Source organism: Nicotiana attenuata, chromosome 8 (genome assembly GCF_001879085.1).
Source record: "Nicotiana attenuata strain UT chromosome 8, NIATTr2, whole genome shotgun sequence".
Taxonomy (NCBI): domain Eukaryota; kingdom Viridiplantae; phylum Streptophyta; class Magnoliopsida; order Solanales; family Solanaceae; genus Nicotiana; species Nicotiana attenuata.
This window is the reverse complement of record NC_031996.1, coordinates 31,222,395-31,237,865: the sequence shown is the minus strand read 5'-3', so window position 1 is coordinate 31,237,865 and position 15,471 is coordinate 31,222,395.

Sequence of the window (15,471 nt, the reverse complement as noted above, 5' to 3'; positions counted from 1 at the left end):
CAGTTCGATGCGCAAAATATTTCGTATATAAGATTTAGAGCAAAGGCGGATTTAGGATGACAGAAGGATTCATCCAAACTTTATTCGTCGGAAAATTACACTATATATATAAGGTAAAATTCGATTTATACCTCTATATATTATATTTTAAGTCCCTTTGATACTGCCTAAAGGGGTTTCAAAACTTTTCTTAGGTTGATGTTCAATTCCACTACACAAAGTTCCTTTTAATTTTCTATCTTTTTTAACACCATTAGCGGAAATTCTACCTCTGGCACTGGTCTAGAGAAGGATTATACTCCAAGAAGTGTGAAGTAGATAACTTATACTAATGTAAGTATTAGTGGTTACTTCTACGGCACGAACCTGTAACCTACATGTCACATGGAGACAATTATATAATTGCTACAAGGACCCCAAAAGAGATGTTTTCTAAAAACTTTTGATGTGGATTTTCCAGTTTTTCTCCCTCACTATTACTTTGAATATTTTTAAGAATTTTAAATATACATTTTGAGCGCATGCATTATTTCCAAAATAATTGAAAATTATACGCAAATTAATGATTTTTTTCAGCTTCAACGTAACCAAATATTATCTAAACAGGGTCTATTGTTTGAACCAATGTTTTAAAAGGTGGGGGCGTGAGACGAGGCGTTTTACCTCTGACGAGGCGAGGCGTAAGCTCTGAGACATGGGGCGTAAGTCCCACGGATCTTTAAATTTCACTAATTTTAACAATTTTAAAATAGTATAAAATAAAAAATAATTATAAAAATTACATTAAAATCACAAAATTATAATAAATAATCTATTTAAAATATTTATAATTTATAATTCAACTATGAATAATACGAAAAGTATGACATATCATAATATGCAAATTAGCTGCAACGTCGTTACAACTCAAACATCAAAAGTAATATATTTGATACGACATCTTATATGTATATCTCTTAAGGAGTAATGAATCTTGAAAGAATTTCAATATTATAATTTGATATTTTTCTTAAAATACTCCTTTATTTAATATGCTTTCTATTTGAAAGAGAATGTATATAAAAACATAATTCACAGTTTAAATATGATTCTCTAGCATCATTTATTTTTAAGTTTCAACAAGTTAATAAAGTGACACATAATTCACCATCAATACCATGATAACTAATTATTTGTAAATAGTTACTAGCTAATACTGAGCTATTAAATTAATAAGTATTGTATCTCGTAAACGTTAAAAAATATAATATTTAGAAAAATAATTATAAAAAACTATGGACTATTATATAGTAAAGACATAACAAAAGTTAATATATAAATACCTTATAAATGAAAGATTTATTTAAATTAACGATCATAGCAGTCTTAGTGGATAACGTGCAATAATCTTTACTTTAATTATGACATAAAATATTCTCAACTTAATAATTTATGATTAAAAAATAGTAATTTTGAATAGTCAACGATTTATTAAGAAAAATTGAGGGTTTACAAGGTTTGTTACCTACAATTGCATAAAGTTCTATTAAGCGAGCCTAGTACACTGGGCGTTGGGCGTGTCCGGGGCGTAAGCCTCGATGGCCCAGGCGTAAGTCTCACATAACTAAGTCCCACACATAAGCTCAGGGGCGTTTTACGAGTGCTACGCCCGTAGCGAACCCCGGGCGAGTCCCAATTCTGCCTTTTAAAACAGAGGTTTGAACAATGATATGAATGTCCTATGGGCAGGAGAGGAGGTGTTGCCATAATTTCTCAAATTAAAGTAGAAGTGTTTGTAGTATTTCCAAACAAGAGGTAAGTGATAGTAAATTACGCTCAAAATTTACGGTGAACTAATTATTTAATTATCTCTCTCTCTTTCTACTACCATGGATCCACAATCTTATGAATCCCAATACTCAATACCACCAAAACCCCCAGACATTGAGCATGAAAAAATTATTCCAAACAAATTAATGACCAAATCTTCCTTCAAGGACATGTTAATTGCTTCTGACCCAATGAGTTTTGCCCCAAACCTAGGACAGTCCGACACGGACCTGACAAAGATTTCCACAGAAGGGGAAACGTCCATGCACTCATCAAACTCTAGTGCACAAGGCATCAGACAGATTCCTCTAACGGAAGAAGACGGGCAGCGTATTTATGAGCCATGGAAGTGCTTAATTATCGTTAAATTGGTAGGCAAACGTATGTTACACCAATATTTAAAAAAGAAAATTCTGGATCTTTGGCATCCAACGGAGGATTTTTTCCTAATAGATCTTGGAGAAGACTACTACATTATCAAGTTTAAAAAGAAGGAAAATATGGAGAAAGCAATTAACCAAGGTCCATGGTTCATCAATGGCCATTTCCTATCTATTTCAAAATGGAAACCAAATTTTGTGGCTATAAAAGAGAAATTAACCACTTCAGCAGTATGGATTAGGTTGCCCCATCTACCAACAGAATTTTACGATACAAAAATTCTAGAAAAAATCGGAAATGCAATTGGACGTGTATTAAAAATTGATGTTTGTACATCAACCACTCTAAGGGGACGTTATGCAAGAATCTGTGTGGAAATTCCATTAGAAATCCCAGTCCAACCTTTTCTCTATATTGGCCTTCATAAATAATATATTTACTATGAAGGAGAAAACTTTTTGTGCAAAAAATGAGGAAGATTTGGACACACGATGGGAAATGGTAGCTATGTCCTAAAATCCCCAGAAAATACAACTTCATCCAAGGATCAAGTCATCACAGCAAAAGAAAACTTAGAGGAAGAATGGAAAACTGTCTCATTTAGCAAAGGGAGAAAACAAGGTCCAAGAAATCCTTGTCCAATTCTCACAAATCCAACCAACTATTCCAAAGGCCCATGTATCTCTGTAAATCTCTTCAATGCTAATACAGGTAAATTCTAAAATATCCAATTATTACAATACAAACCTAAAGAATCCTCTAATTATCAAATTAGTAAGAACCCGGCCACGACAAACACAGACCAAAATACCTTGTCTATGGAAAACCACTTTTCTCTCCTGGAAAGAGAGCAAATGATTTTAGAAGATACCACTGATCTTTTAATCAACAATAAATTAAAAAATGTTAATACAAGTAACTGTGAACACTTGTCTCCACAAAACAAGGACTTATCCATGTTGGACAATAACGTGGCAAGAAACATTATTAACAAAAATAATGATAAAAAGGCCATGCAAAATGATACCCAAATGGACGAAAATAACCCCCCTACTAATGATAAGCCTACTAACCCTATTAAGAAACTGAACCACAAATCCGATAATAATCCCCCTATAGACAAAGAAAATGAACAAAATCTTTCTTTTAGATATGGAAACATACCCACTCCTGGGCATGCAAGCCAAATGGCAACTGAGACTAATAAAAATGGACAAATGTCCAACGCCCTTGAGGAAGAAATGGATACCATATCCATGGAGGATACTCGTATAAGACAAGGCATTGGGCAACCAAAGGCCATGCAATCATCACCTACCATTACCCTACTCCCCAATCAATCGTCTTCTACCAGTAACCCCAATCCCACGCCTACTACCACTTCTTTAAGCTCTCAATCCACCATTAAGGATGCCAAGACTTCCTTCAATCCTAAGAAGAAGGAGCAGACTTATCCAAATTCTACGAGAACACACAACACAATCCATGGAGAACCTACCACTCTTTCCCCCACTCGAGAACCCGTAAATTGTGTATGCTCAACCTCCACAGGCACGGGATTACCAACCTGCCTCGTGGATGGAACTAGGTCTAATGGGCTATGCAATCTCCTTCAATGTCCAAATCAATGGACAAGAAGCGATTGTGATACTCCACAACACCCAGTACCTAGCTCAGCTAGTAACAGAGGAAATGAGGCTTGCCATGAACAACTATCTAAATCAAATTTGGTTAAACAACATTATCTAACCACTGATCCCCTCCTTAAATGCTCAAATGGTTCATGCAATGATGAATCAATGGAACATGCCACCACAGTTCAACCCAATTCACCCACAAAATGCTCCGCTAGACATGCCCTTCTTTCCAACAGAAATGTACACCCACCTGAACCCAATATTCCTACCATGGGAGATCAACCCAGTACCCCAAGAACAACCACACCCACCCATGCAGCAACAAGCACCACCTTCACAGGATCAAGAAAACCAAATACCAGGACCAGTAAAAGCAGCAATGGAGGAGGAGGAAGAACCCATCAACCCAATCTTAGAGCGAGTCCTAGAGTTCTCAAGTCTAGACGGGATAAAGGTATTTCTCTTCAGGGAGATGTAAGAGAAGAGGCATGTGCTCAGTTGCCCACTGGCACTCTTCAAGTGCTCGATGGATATCAGACCACCTCAGGATCCAACAGTGGGCAACAGAGCCATCATCCTAGTGCCATCACTGAGAAGGAATCCTACGTTTCCAGGAGGGATTAGGGAGAACGGGGAACCAGCAAACTCAACCATTAATCAAGCCATGAATCGTCCAACCAACATTATTATATGGAATATAGGGGGGGGGGGGGAGCAATGACAATTTCAGAAGAAATTTCAGGGAAATGGTTGATACTCATAGACCTTGTTTGGTAACTCTTCTAGAAACAAGAATGGGGAATCATGCAGAATTGCTCAATGATTTTGGCTTTACGGAATTGATAGAGGTTCCAGCGGAGGGTCAATCAGGAGGTATGGTCATGATGTGGAACCATGAAGTAGTTAGTGTCCATAATGCAGTTCGTAGAAACCAGGAGATCCATGCAATAATAAAGGTACTACCTATTCGTAAAAAGTGGCTCTTTTCTTCAATTTATGCTAGTATTAATATCCATAATAGAAAATTGATGTGGGATAACCTAGTTCATATTAGTAAGACATACAAAGGACCTTGGATAGTTGGAGGTGACTTCAATGATATCTTAGCTTCAAATAAAAAATTTGGGGGAAGACCTATCAAAGATAGTAGAGCTAAGTTTATTTGGTCTAAGCTAAACACTTGTAACTTAATAGATTTAGGGTTCAAAGGTTTTAAGTATACTTGATCCAATCTTAGACATAGAAACAAGAGTCTCATCATGGAACGTTTAAATAAAATTTTAGGAAATGAAGACTGGATTGATTTGTTCCAAAAAAGCTCTATAATTCATCTACCCAAAACCCACTCGGACCATAATCCCTTATTAATTGAATTAATTCCTAAGAATAGGCTACACCATAATGCACCCTTTAGATTAGAAATATTCTGGTGCAAGCATCCAGAGTTTCAAACAATTGTCGAAAACAACTAGTTAAGGAATGACTACTTGAAAGGCAGTCAAAACTTTATAGACAATATTAAGCCTTAGAAGAATAAGACATTTGGTACATAATGGGAAAAAAGGAAGTTTCTGGCTAGGTTTCAAGGGATTCATAATTCCAAAAGTTACACTACTAGTATTTTTCTTCAACAATTAGTACAAGACTTAAAAAGGGATTATAATGATATCCTAAAAATCGAAGAAGACTACTGTAAGTTAAGGTTTAGGTTTTTTGGCTCAACGAAGGTGAAGCAAAAACTAGATTTTTCCATATCTCTGCTACAAGTAGAAAAAGAAGAAACAAGATTAATTTCTTTAAAGATGATAATGGTAACTGGTTTAATGAACATCACCAAATTATATCACATGTTCTTCATTACTTTACAAATACCTTCACAACCTCTCATTCCTCAACTAAGTGGAATGCCCCACTAGGTAGTACCTTCTCATATCCTAAGTTAGACCTTATGTCCTTAGATACACCCCTACTAGATATTGAAATTAAAAAGGCTATATACTCTCTCAAACCTTTTAAGGCCCCAGGACCGAATGGTCTACATCCATTCTTTTTTCAGAAATATTGGAAAATCATAGGGCACTCAGTAACAAATCTTTGTCATGACATATTCAATACTCAAGAAGTCCGAAAAGAGATCAACAAGACCTACCTATGCCTTATACCAAAAATTCCAAACGCCAATAACATTAGGAATTTCAGACCAATTGGTCTATGTAATACTATCTACGAAATTGTGACAAAAATTCTTGCAAATAGACTAAAACCTGTTCCGGAGCACTTAATAAGCCCATACCAAGCTAGTTTTATGAAAAATAGAAGAGCCGCTGATAATGGAATCATCATCCAAGAAATAGTTTCCAAATTAAATAAAATGAAAGGCAAACAAAGCCAATTGATTCTGAAAATAGACCTAGAAAAAGCCTTCGATCGTTTGGAATGGCCATTTGTTAAACACACTCTGGAATATTTCAATTTTTCCCCTAAATTCTATAAGTTTTTACTAAATTGCATCTCAACAAGTAGTATAGCTATTTTAGTAAATGGATCTGTCACAAAATTCTTTGAGCCCAGTCGTGGCATCAAGCAGGGAGATCCCATTTCACCTTATATTTTCATTCTATGCCTAGAAATTTTAACTAGATATATAAATCATAAGTTGACACTAGGAACTGGGATCCAATAACCTTAGGGAAAAACTGCCCAAATTTTTCGCACCTTTTTTTTGCTGACGACCTTACACTAATGGCAAAGGTTAATAGTAAATCATGCCATGCTATCAAGAATGGCCTAGATTTTTCTTGTAGTCTTTCTGGGCAATGTATAAACAACACAAAATCGAAAGTTCTCTTTTCTAAAAATTGCACCCCCTCCCTTATTAATTCTACTTCAAGTAAACTAGGAATAAAGAAATGTGATAACTTTGGTACCTACCTAGGTTTTCCAATTCTGAATAATAGTCCAAGACTGTGACGACCCGACCCGTCGTCACGTGAGTTACTGCCCCGTTTGCCCCATTTTCTATTTCTTTATGCTTCATTACCAATGTTGGGTGTGAACGAGTTGATTTGGATTGGTTCTAGAAGGAAATGAGACGCTTAGTCTCTTTAAGGAAGGTTTATTTTGGAAAAGTCAACCAGATATTGACTTCTGTGTTAGAGGGATCGGATATGAATTTCGATGATTCGGTTAGCTTTGGAAGATGATTTGTGACTTAAGAGTGTGATCGGAAGTAATTTTAGAGGTCCGATGTAGAATTAGGCTTGAATTGGCGAAGTTAGTATTTTGGCGAACTCCGGTCGATAGGTGATATTTTGATCCGAGGGTCGGAATGGAATTTCGAGAGTTGCTGTAGCTTTGTTATGTGATTTGGGATGTGTGTGCAAAATTTCAGGTCATTCGGAGGTGATTTGGTTAGGTTTTTAATCGAATGCGTATTTCGGAAGTTTTTGAAGAACTTAGGCTTGAATTCGATGAGAAATAATGGTTTTAGTGTTGTTTGAGGTGTTTTTATGATTGGAGCAAGTTTGAATGATGTTATAGGAAGTGTTGGTGCTTTTGGTTGAGGTCCCGGGGGCCTCGGGGTGATTTCGGATGGCTAACGGGAAGTTTTGGACTTGTAAGGATCAAAAATCACTGCTGCTTCTGGTATTTTCGCTTCTGCGGAAATGGGACCGCAGAAGCGAGGAGCGAGCCGCAAAAGCGGTAGGGATCGCAGGTGCGAGTAGGTCGACCGCATCTACGGAGTTGCAAATGCGACAAAGTGATGGCAGATGCGGATTTTGGAGAAATAAGGGGAAACCGCAAATGCGAAGATGGAATCGCAGATGCGGGAGCCGCAGAAGCGGTGATGAAGCGGTTTATTCCGCAGAAGCGACTTTTAACCGTAAAAGCGAAAGTCGCAGATGCGGCTAAGGAGCCGCATATGCGGAAATGACTGGTCAGTGGTAGTTAATTTCTCATTTGCGAAATTTCAAAGGGTTTCATAATTTTCACTTCGGACTTGGAGAATTTGGGCGGGTTGGAAGAGAGAAATCAAGGGACTTCTTTGAGGTAAGGATTTCTGAGTCTAAAACACAATTCTAAGGTGTTATTACATGAATTTAGACTGAAAAACCAAGGAATTAAGGAGTTAAAATGGTGGTTTAGGGCTTGAAACTTAAGAGAACAAAAATTGGGATTTGTGGGGTCATTCGGACTCCGATCTTGGTAATCTTTATATGTATAGACTCGTGGCGAGATAAGGAGTCCGTTGATGTTAAATTTTTCTGATTTTTGAGAAGTGGGCCCGGGGCTCGGGTTTTGCTAATTTCGAGATTTTTGCTATTTTTCGATTGTTTTCGATTGGGTATTGTTCCATTAGCATATTGTGACGTATTCGTTGTGGTTTTGATCAGATTCGACGCACGAGGAGGTCGATTTGAGAGGCAAGGGCATAGCGAGCTAGGAATTTGGCCGGCTTGAGGTGAGTAATAGATGTAAATGATGTTCTAAGGGTTTGAAACCCCGTATTTGCACATCGTAGTGCTATATTGATGTGACTTGCACGCCGGATAGCGAGCGTGGGGTAGAGCACCGTTGGGGATTGTGACCTGGTCCGTCCCGGTAGATGAATATACTGCGTATTTGACAAAAATTCACTTATTATCATTTTTAATTGAGCTGATTGCTATATTTGGGATTCGTGCCAATTGATTAAATCCTTCAGGGAATTGTTATTACTGGTTTCTTACCATTTCTACATATCATTGAACTCAGTCCTAGAATTTAATACTATTTTGTAAACTCAGCCACTTTTCTCAAACTAGAAACTTAATTAATATTTTTAAATGATGTTTGGGCCAAATATTTCTATATTAATGTGCCCGAGAGGCTTATGTGACTTTGGACTGAGTATGGGATCGGGCTGCACGCCGCAGCGGTATGATATTGATATTGATATGAGGCCGAGAGCCTAGTTGATGCCACGAGATGGCTTATTGTTGCGCTTGGGCCGTAAGGGGCCCCTCCCGGAGTCTGCACACCCCCAATGAGCGCCATTGTCGATAAATAAATGGAGCGGGCTGCACGTCGCAGCGGGTACTGGAGAGTACCGGTTTATGTGTTGCATTGCATATTTTGATTGTCATTTACTTATTTATTTGTTGTGATATTTCTATAATTGTTTTCACTGATTTATTGATTTTATGCTACTGGGTTCAAGTTGCTGTATTTATAGAATTACTTTGTGCTTATTCAGGATTTCTTATTCTCAGCCTTCATTTATGTTTATTACTCACTGGGTCGGAGTACTCACAGTACTCCCTGCACCTTGCGTGCCGATCCAGGTACTACTGAGGCTGAGTGAGGACTTCTCTGCCTAGCATCATATTTGGGAGTTTCAAGGTAGCTGCATTTGACGTTGGCAGTCCTGATCTTCCTTCTATCTTATTTACTTTATTTTTGCATTTCTAGAGAACGATATGTAGTAGGTTGATACTCGTGTATTAGAGGCACAAACTTGTGACACCGGATTCTTCGGGCTGTGTAGTTATTTTATATTTTGGGATTTCCGCATGTTTAACTCTATTTCCAGATTTTAGTATTTTGACTTAGTAATTATTTGTGTTAATTAATTCAGAAACTGGATAAAATGGTTAAGGTTATTTAATTGGTCGGGCTTGCCTAGCAGTGTGTTGGGCGCCATCACGACCGGGGTTGGGGTCGTGACAAAGACCTAGAGATTTCCAGTTTATTATAGACAAAATGAGATCTAAGCTAGCATCCTGAAAATTAAAATTCATTAACATAGCATGCAGAACTACCCTAGCTAACTCGTGCCTAAACTCCATTCCCAATCACTATACGCAATACACCCTACTTCCTAAAAAAATCCTCAACAAGATTGACAAAACCCAAAGGGATTTTATATGGGGCAGCACCATTGAAAAAAGGATAATACACCTTATGAATTGGCCTACTGTATGTCAACCAAAAAACAATGGAGGCTTAGGCATTCACAGTGCTAGTTCAAAGAACTTATGCATATTAGCAAGTCTTGCATGGAGACTTCTAACAAATTCTATAACCCCTTGGGCCCGTCTAATCATAACCTCCTACAGTTCAAACAAAGAAAAAAATAGGAACTCCTTCATCTGGAAAAGTATCCAAAGAGGCTGCGATATTTGCTCTAAAGGTATCACTTGGTCACCGCATTACCTTTCCAACATGAATAAATGGGAAACCAACTGGATAACTCATATGGGAAATCTTAGGAAAGAAGTAACGGGTCCCTTATCCACAACTGACCTCTCGATAAATATAAGAGATATTTGTGGCAAAGAAACTTGGTGCTTTGATAGTTAAGCCTGGACCTGCCTAACAATATCAAGGAGAATATCTCTAACACTAAAATTCGAAAAAAAGGGCCTAACAAAGACATCCCTATATGGTCCTTAAATACAAAAGGTTTTTTTCACATCTAAATCATGTTATACCTTAATAGAACCACCTTTATCCAATCAACTCGACTTCTCCTGGATTTGGAACCTAAATTGCCCTAATAAATCAAATTCTTCTTGCGGCAGTGTCTTCATAATAGAATACCATGCGGAAATATCTCTCACAAATTGGCATGAATATTGACCCATTGTGCCCTATTTGTCACTGTCAAGAAGAAGAGACTATAAGTCACATCTTCCTTCATTGTCAAGCGGTAAAATCCTTTTGGGAAAAACTAGAATGGGATAAATCAAATAACAACAACAATAAGCATTGGCTTCTTCAAGTGAAAGGCTTAGATTTCACCCTCGCAGATAACTTTCTCAACTGGAATTACTTCTTCCCTTTTGCCATTTGGCATATTTGGCTCAATAGAAATAATAACAATCAAAACAACACAGGACTTTCCTGTAAATATTAACCATATCATCCAAAAAGCAACAGAATTTATTCTTCTAACTGGAAAATGCCCTAATAAACGTACCAAAATCCCCATCCAGATTAAAGAACAAGCCACCTAGAGGATGGTTAAAACTAAATATCGATGCTAGCTTTAAAAATCACAACGAAAAAACTGGCCTTGGAGGTATAATCAGAGATACCCATGGAAATTGGATAGTTGGATTTGCTAAAACTACCCAGGCTACTGGATCACTACATGCAGAAATGAAAGCACTCCTGGAGGGGCTAAAAATAGCACAAGAATGGAGCATGTTCCCGCTGGAAATAGAGACAGACTCCACGGAGGTGATTCATTCAATACAACAAGCGAACAAATTATATAACAATATTATTGACAAATGCAGGTTGTTCATGCACCCGCAGAAGGTGATCCTCCAGCACACCTTCAGGCAAGGGAATAGTATTGCACATCACTTGGCAAAAAAGGCAACGCAGAAAGGGAAGCATGTTTTTGTATTACCACCATGCTATGTAAACTCTCTAGTCACTACTAGAAAATGGACCTATGGCAACAGTTTCTTAGCAACGGTTCACTAACCGTTGCGATAGATATGTTATAGTAACAGTTACAACCGTTACCATAGCACTTGGGTGATATCGCCACACTATGACTATCAAACCTTTCCAATTGTTGTGGAACCGTTGCCATAGAATAATTTTCCGCAACGGTCCTGAAACCGTTCCAATAGACTGATATACGGAACGGGTCTGGGAATTTTTTATTTTATTGGAACGGTTTTTATTCCCTCTACATTCCCCCCCCCCCCCCAAAATTTTGGTAACCCGCCAAATGAACCCCATATTTTAAATATTTTTGATTAATTTTAATTATGTAAAAGTTAAAACCCCTTTTCCCAGCAAACCCACCCACCGTCAGGAATTAACGACCCATCTCCTTCTTTTCTCTCTCAAAGCTTTATTCCCTTAAAATTCTCTCTTCACTCCTAAAATCCAGAAATAATCCTCTCTTCAATCCTAAAATCCAGAAATAGATTCATCTCAAAATCCTCTCTACTTCTAATGTATTTCATTCTCCTTATAGATTCATCTCAAGGATAGAAGAAAATTCCCTAAATCCCCAAATTCCAAAATCAAAATTATGCTCGAATCGGAGAAGCTGTCCAAACGGATGTGTAAGATCTTCAGATAAACCACACTCCAAAAAACAAACTCAACGAATAGAGCAATTTGATAAACCAGAGATCAAGAAGAAGAAAATACAAAGACAACAGAGAAGAACAAAGCTAGGTTTTCGTGAAACAAGCGCGATTCTTGATTGTAGAGGTTTTTTAAAAAGGGCGATTGTTGGTGCATGTTTCTGATTATCCTGAGAGGTATGTTAATCTCAGCTATTTGCCGCGATTGTTGGTCAGATGGAATTTTATTTCTTGCTCCTTTCCTCTGTTACATTGGTTAGAGTCGAAATGTTTTGCTTAGTTTGGACTTCATCAAAATGAAAATTTTCGTTTTAGTATTTTGAAGGAAGTTAATTTCTGCGACAAAATGCCTTTTTCTATGTGTATATGTAGTTCGAGCCGAAAGTAGCTATGATTCATACTTCTGGGTATTAAGAGGAAGTTAGGTCTCTCTTCTGTTTGTTGATATATAGGTCACATTTTTAGGTCACGACTTTAGGTCACATTTTTAGCAGCATCCATACTAATATTTCAAGTGATATATAGGTGCTTAATTAAAATTTGAAGTCAGTGGATACAAATAGTGATGAACTATTTGTATAATCTTGTCATGGGTTTGACCACGAACACGAATCTATATAAACTAAAGTACATTAAAAGAATAGTATAAGCGACAATAAGTAACCTGTAGCAGTGTCAGTAATCTTGTCTTTGGCATTTTTAGCAGCATCCATAGTTGATTCAGAAGCTTGTTTAGCAGCAGAATCATCACCAGTAAATTTAAAACCAAGACCTTCAGAAATCCATAGTTGATTCAGAAGCTTGGTTCATTATTTCCTGATTTTGGTTTTGACCCTTAATGTTTAAGGGTTAGGTTTTTGTTTTGTTTGGATTGTACTCCTAATAGCTGTAAAACCTAGAGAAGTAGGGTTTGCAAAATAGATAAATAAATAAATAAAAAAATAAAAATCGATGGATATATCAATTGTTGGTAGAATTATTTTTCCTTTAATTGTTCCTATTTCTTTTCACTTGGGCAGTATGTTCTCTTGCGTGCCTTTGATTTACTCAGTATTTAGATTATGAATGATAATGCTTCTGTTTCCTTCTTTGGTAATTGTTGTATTTACTTGTTCTTAAGAATGGGAAGATAGTAAGTAAAATATTTTTTTCATCTTTCTTTTTGTGTTCCTAGAATTCTGCTGGTGGAGATTCTGGAATTTCTGGCGTTCAAAGTTTAGGTCAGATCACTTATAGCAAGGTTATCACTTAGTCTTAAAGTCCCAATACTTTATTGTACTTTTCTTTTTTGTCATCAGTAGACATTGCCTGCTTTTCTAAAGCTGAAACTTTACTCTACATAGTTCACTGCTTTCTGGCTTCTTTGTCACGTCCATTATCAGTAGTGATTCGGGTACAAAAGGGAAGCAAATGCTTCTTTCGACAATCTCAATGGTCCCTTTAACATATCTTCCAAAGTGTACTTGAATTGAAACCCCATATCTGTCAGCTTCTTTGACGAAAAATACACCACCTCTGTTAATTCCTTGACGAATCAAATAATGCTTATTGAGAGCTAGAAACAAGAATCAAATATTCTACATGACGAATGATTATTGGTCGTTTCTGACCTCACTACCTCGTATAATGCTAGCAGTCTAGATAACTTTTTCATGAGATAATAGTGATTTGGTCGCTAGTCTTTTCTTTGTCTTATTTAATTGAATCTTTGTGAAGCTAAGTCAAAGCTCTATTAAGCTTAAACTTCTTAGTGTAAAGAAGAAAAACCTGGACAGGAAGCTGACAACTCTTTTCTTTTCAATTTTCATTGGTAAATGAACAAACACAAGAGTTAGGGAATAACAGAAGTGGCACCGCGAAACACACGCTTGTGAAATGAGATCCGCATTTGTTCGTACGGAATGAATACCATTCGCTTAAATTGGGGTAATGCCTGACTTCTGCTCCTAATGGGAGTCTATTAAAGAGCTACTGATGGAATATGAGAAATATAGATGGACGATGTACTAGCACCAACTTGTACAAAAAATGAAATACTCGTGCGTATGGCTTTTGGGTGCAACCTAGAGGATGTTAGAGTCTTAGAGATGAGAATAGCATGCTTGATTTCTTTGATTCACTACACAACTATAAATGTTAACCATAAACTACTTTCATTCTTATTATATCCAACATCAACTCATCAACTTTCCAAGTAATGTTGAACTTTCGTTGACACTAAGAACAGATCTCTTCTCTAATGATTTTATAATTCTTTCTCAATGCAAAAATTGCTTTACTATTTGTAACTCTTTGACTTCATCCCCTTTAAGTTTTGGTCATGTCAAATTAGTATGTATCTTGGTTTATTGAATTAATTTTGTTGATTACTTTTGTCGTATAGGATTTTCATGGATAGTGTTGATAAAAGTTGGATACATCTCCTAAGATGGACGGATGAGTATATACTTGGAGCGAATGATTTCCTTGATAAGGCATTTGAACGAGCTTCCCAAGGAAATGAAATATTATGCCCTTGCCAAAAGTGCATTAATCGCTATTGGCATTATAGTAATGTGGTGGAGGATCACTTGGTAGTTAATGGCTTTGTTGATGGTTACACCGAATGGGTTTTCCATGGTGAAGGATTTTCCTCTAGAATTACACCTCATCAAAGCAATAATGATGAAGGTTCTAACATGCGTGATGATATTGATGGATTACTTCATGATACATTCAGAAATGTAGAAGGTGAGCTGGTACAAGAAGAAGGGATGAGAGAGGCTCTATCTGAAGATGCTAAGAAATTTTTTAAATTATTAGAGGAAGGGAAACAAGAGTTATATCCCGGGTGTGAAAACTTTAGTAAATTGAGTTTCACCATCCGGCTGTACTTGTTTAAGTCTTTGCATGGGTTGAGTAATGTAGCCTTTTCAGACTTGTTAGAGTTGTTAAAAGAGGCATTTCCTTTTGCTAAGCTGACAGAGTCTTTCAACAATGCTAAAAATATGATAAAAGATTTCGGTCTTCATTATGAAAAAATACATGCATGCCCTAATGATTGCATGCTATTTTGGAATAACAATGCAAAGGCTGATAATTGCTCCGTTTGTGGATCTTCTAGATGGAAAAGTTCTAATTGTGCCTTGACTAATACAAGTTCTAAAGTTCCTGCAAAGGTTTAAGGTACTTTCCCTTGAAGCCTAGGCTTCAGAGGATATTCATGTGTCCTGAAACAACTATTGCAATGAGATGGCATGCTAATGAACGACCTAATGATGGGAATATGAGGCATCCTACTGGTGGAGAAGCTTGGAAGGATTTCGATTCTCTACATCCTAACTTCTCCAAAGATCCACGTAATGTTAGGTTGGGTCTTTCAAGTGATGGTTTCAACCCATTTCGAACCATGAGCATATCTCATAGCACGTGGCATGTCATGTTAATGAACTATAATTTATCACCATGGATTTGCATGAAGCCAGAATATATCATGTTGTCAATGATCATTCCAGGTCCTTCATCTCCAGAAATGATATAGATGTGTACTTACAACCACTTATTGCAGA